Genomic DNA, 5180 nt, shown 5'->3' with positions numbered 1-5180 from the left:
GGAGGGGTGTGGTGAAGATATGGTGTGTCTCTCCAGAATGGGGAGGGGTGTGGTGAAGATATGGTGCGACGCTCCAGAATGGGGAGGGGTGTGGTGAAGATATGGTGCGACGCTCCAGAATGGGGAGGGGTGTGGTGAAGATATGCATCTAAAGCTGCCTGATACAGTTTGCTAGTAAAGTAGGATGGTTAAGTCAGAAGCCAGCTAGCAATGCCACGTTCATGCTTTTTACCCCCCAAAAGACATGCACACACAGTGGCGTAAAGTATTTCAGTAGTACTTTAAAGTATTTTTACCTAAGAGAAAATCCCTGGTCATCCCTACTGCATCTGATCTGGCGGACTCACTAAACACAAGTGTTTTGTTTGTAAATTGTGTAGAAGTCTATCTCTGGCAATCTGTATTTGCCTAATATAAGGAATTTGAAATTATTCATCAAATCAAATCAAATGTATTTATAAAGCCCTTCTTACATCAGCTGATATCTCAAAGTGCTGTACAGAAACCCAGCCTAAAACCCCAAACAGCAAGCAATGCAGGTGTAGAAGCACGGTGGCTAGGAAAACCTCCCTAGAAAGGCCAGAAACTAGGAAGATACCTAGAGAGGAACCAGGCTATGAGGGGTGGCCAGTCCTCTTCTGGCTGTGCCGGGTGGAGATTATAACAGAACATGGCCAAGATGTTCAAATGTTCATAAATGACCAGCATGGTCAAATAATAATAATCACAGTAGTTGTCGAGGGGGCAACAGGTCAGCACTTCAGGAGTAAATGTCAGTTGGCTTTTCATAGCCGATCCTTCAGAGTATCTCTACCGCTCCTGCTGTCTCTAGAGACTTGAAAACAGCAGGTCTGGGACAGGTAGCACGTCCCAGACCTGGGACTTGCATTGATAGTTTTACTTTTGATACTTAAGTATATTTAAAACCAAATACTTTTACTTTTACTCATGTAGTACTCTACTGGGTGAATTTCACTTGAGTCATTTTATATTATGTTATCTTTACTTTTACTCAAGTATGAAAATTGGGTACAGGTTGTATCCCAGGGATGTTGTCCCCATCAGCTCCAGAGTCTTCACCTGAACGAACGTCACAGGCTGAATCACACACTTGGGGGGTGTTGCTTACTAGCACACATGCTTCACACGTTTTTCTCAAGCAACCTGGGGGGAAAATGAACTTTAAACCCCCCTAGAGTCTATTGACGCACTGGTGCATCAATCTAATTAACAGAATGAAAAAATGACCATCAAAATCTGTCAGTTTAAAATCAGTCATGTTTTTTTTGCATAGGCTGCGGCTCAGTCAAATCAAATCAAATCAAATGTATTTATATAGCCCTTCGTACATCAGCTGATATCTCAAAGTGCTGTACAGAAACCCAGCCTAAAACCCCAAACAGCAAGCAATGCAGGTGTAGAAGCACGGTGGCTAGGAAAACCTCCCTAGAAAGGCCAAAACCTAGGAAGAAACCTAGAGAGGAACCAGGCTATGAGGGGTGGCCAGTCCTCTTCTGGCTGTGCCGGGTGGAGATTATAACAGAACATGGCCAAGATGTTCAAATGTTCATAAATGACCAGCATGGTCAAATAATAATAAGGCAGAACAGTTGAAACTGGAGCAGCAGCACGGCCAGGTGAACTGGGGACAGCAAGGAGTCATCATGTCAGGTAGTCCTGAGGTATGGTCCTAGGGCTCAGGTCCTCCGAGAGAAAGAAAGAGAGAAAGAGAGAATTAGAGAGAGCACACTTAAATTTACACAGGACACCGAATAGGACAAATCAAATCAAATTATATTTGTCACATACACATGGTTAGCAGATGTTAATGCGAGTGTAGCGAAATGCTTGTGCTTCTAGTTCCGACAATGCAGTAATAACCAACAAGTAATCTAACTAACAATTCCTAAACTACTGTCTTATACACAGTGTAAGGGGATAAAGAATATGTACATAAGGATATATAAATGAGTGATGGTACAGAGCAGCATAGGCAAGATGCAGTAGATGGTATCGAGTACAGTATATACATATAAGATGAGTATGTAAACAAAGTGGCATAGTTAAAGTGGCTAGTGATACATGTATTACATAAGGATGCAGTCGATGATATAGAGTACAGTATATACGTATGCATATGAGATGAACAATGTAGGGTAAGTAACATTATATAAGGTAGCATTGTTTAAAGTGGCTAGTGATATATTTACATCACTCCCATCAATTCCCATTATTAAAGTGGCTGGTGTTGAGACAGTGTCAGTGTGTTGGCAGCGGCCACTCAATGTTAGTGGTGGCTGTTTAACAGTCTGATGGCCTAGAGATAGAAGCTGTTTTTCAGTCTCTCGGTCCCAGCTTTGATGCACCTGTACTGACCTCGCCTTCTGGATGATAGCGGGGTGAACAGGCAGTGGCTCGGGTGGTTGATGTCCTTGATGATCTTTATGGCCCTCCTGTAACATCGGGTGGTGTAGGTGTCCTGGAGGGCAGGTAGTTTGCCCCCGGTGATGCGTTGTGCAGACCTCACTACCCTCTGGAGAGCCTTACGGTTGAGGGCGGAGCAGTTGCCGTACCAGGCGGTGATACAGCCCGCCAGGATGCTCTCGATTGTGCATCTGTAGAAGTTTGTGAGTGCTTTTGGTGACAAGCCGAATTTCTTCAGCCTCCTGAGGTTGAAGAGGCGCTGCTGCGCCTTCTTTACGATGCTGCCTGTGTGAGTGGATCAATTCAGTTTGTCTGTGATGTGTATGCCGAGGAACTTAAAACTTGCTACCCTCTCCACTACTGTTCCATCGATGTAGATAGGGGGGTGTTCCCTCTGCTGTTTCCTGAAGTCCACAATCATCTCCTTAGTTTTGTTGACTTTGAGTGTGAGGTTATTTTCCTGACACCAAAAGTACTCCAGATATAACAAACTGACCCTAGCCCCCCGACACATAAACTACTGCAGCATAAATACTGGAGGCTGAGACAGGAGGGGTCAGGAGACACTGTGGCCCCATCCGAGGACACCCCCGGACAGGGCCAAACAGGAAGAATATAACCCCACCCACTTTGCCAAAGCACAGCCCCCACACCACTAGAGGTATATATTCAACCACCAACTTACCATCCTGAGACAAGGCTGAGTATAGCCCACAAAGATCTCCGCCACGGTACAACCCAAGGGGGGGCGCCAACCCAGACAGGATGACCACATCAGTGACTCAACCCACTCAGGTGACGCACCCCTCCCAGGGACGGTATGAGAGAGCCTCAGTAAGCCAGTGACTCAGCCCCTGTAATAGGGTTAGAGGCAGAGAATCCCAGTGGAAAGAGGGGAACCGGCCAGGCAGAGACAGCAAGGGCGGTTCGTTGCTCCAGAGCCTTTCAGTTCACCTTCCCACTCCTGGGCCAGACTACACTCAATCATATGACCCACTGAAGAGATGAGTCTTCAGTAAAGACTTAAAGGTTGAGACCGAGTTTGCGTCTCTGACATGGGTAGGCAGACCGTTCCATAAAAATTGAGCTCTATAGGAGAAAGCCCTGCCTCCAGCTGTTTGCTTAGAAATTCTAGGGACAATTAGGAGGCCTGCGTCTTGTGACCGTAGCGTATGTGTAGGTATGTACGGCAGGACCAAATGTAGGTTAGCAGTAAAACCTTGAAATCAGCCCTTGCTTTGACAGGAAGCCAGTGTAGGGAGGCTAGCACTGGAGTAATATGATCAATTTTTTGGTTCTAGTCAGGATTCTAGCAGCCGTATTTAGCACTAACTGAAGTTTATTTAGTGCTTTATCCGGGTAGCCGGAAAGTAGAGCATTGCAGTAGTCTAACCTAGAAGTGACAAAAGCATGGATTAATTTTTCTGCATAATTTTTGGACAGAAAGTTTCTGATTTTTGCAATGTTACGTATATGGAAAAAAGCTGTCCTTGAAATGGTCCTGATATGTTCTTCAAAAGAGAGATCAGGGTCCAGAGTAACGCCGAGGTCCTTCACAGTTTTATTTGAGATGACTGTACAACCATTAAGATTAATTGTCAGATTCAACAGAAGATCTCTTTGTTTCTTGGGACCTAGAACAAGCATCCCTGTTTTGTCCGAGTTTAAAAGTAGAAAGTTTGCAGCCATCCACTTCCTTATGTCTGAAACACATGCTTCTTGCGAGGGCAATTTTGGGGCTTCACCATGTTTCATTGAAATGTACAGCTGTGTGTCATCCGCATAGCAGTGAAAGTTAACATTATATTTTCGAATGACATCCCCAAGAGGTAAAATATATAATTGAAAACAATAGTGGTCCTAAAACGGAACCTTGAGGAACACCGAAATTTACAGTTGATTTGTCAGAGGACAAACCATTCACAGAGACAAACTGATATCTTTCCGACAGATAAGATCTAAACCAGGCCAGAACTTGTCCGTGTAGACCAATTTGGGTTTCCAATCTCTCCAAAAGAATGTGGTGATCGATGGTATCAAAAGCAGCACTAAGGTCTAGGTGCACGAGGACAGCTGCAGAGCCTCGGTCTGATGCCATTAAAAGGTAATTTACCACCTTCACAAGTGCAGTCTCAGTGCTATGATGAGGTCTAAAACCAGACTGAAGCATTTCGTATACACTGTTTACAATACAATCCACCGCATCCGTCTATAGCAGCCTTCCACATCTGCTGTAGCATCTATATATATATACATCTGCTGTGGAAGGAGGCCGAGCTGACTAGGTTAGGGTTATACGTCTATTGCAGCCTTCCACATCTGCTGTGGAAGGAGGCCGAGCTACAGCTGTGTTGGTCAGAGCATGAGACATCACTAAAATCGGTCTTCTCACGAATATGGCTGATGCGCCCGAACGGTTTGGCCATCAAACTACTTTCATGAACACGAGACGCACTACGACCCCCACAAGTGTCACCGGTTTTAAAAAATCAATGGAAGTATGGAGGTAGTTTTTTGCCGACACAGAAAAAAGGGGGTTAGATGGGTCCGAAAATATATATTTTTTAACTTGCAAAAAGAGAGTAACAGCAGAGACTGCCCACAGGCCACACACTGGTTGAATCAACGTTGTTTCCACAAAATGACGTTGAACCAACGTGGAATAGACATTCTGACATCTGTGTCAAGTGTGTGGATCAGACCTCTGGTACCAGTGTACTCACTGTATCCTGTAGAAACATAACTGTACGATGGGT

Source organism: Oncorhynchus gorbuscha, linkage group LG10 (genome assembly GCF_021184085.1).
Source record: "Oncorhynchus gorbuscha isolate QuinsamMale2020 ecotype Even-year linkage group LG10, OgorEven_v1.0, whole genome shotgun sequence".
NCBI lineage: Eukaryota > Metazoa > Chordata > Actinopteri > Salmoniformes > Salmonidae > Oncorhynchus > Oncorhynchus gorbuscha.
This window is presented reverse-complemented; position numbering follows the sequence as displayed.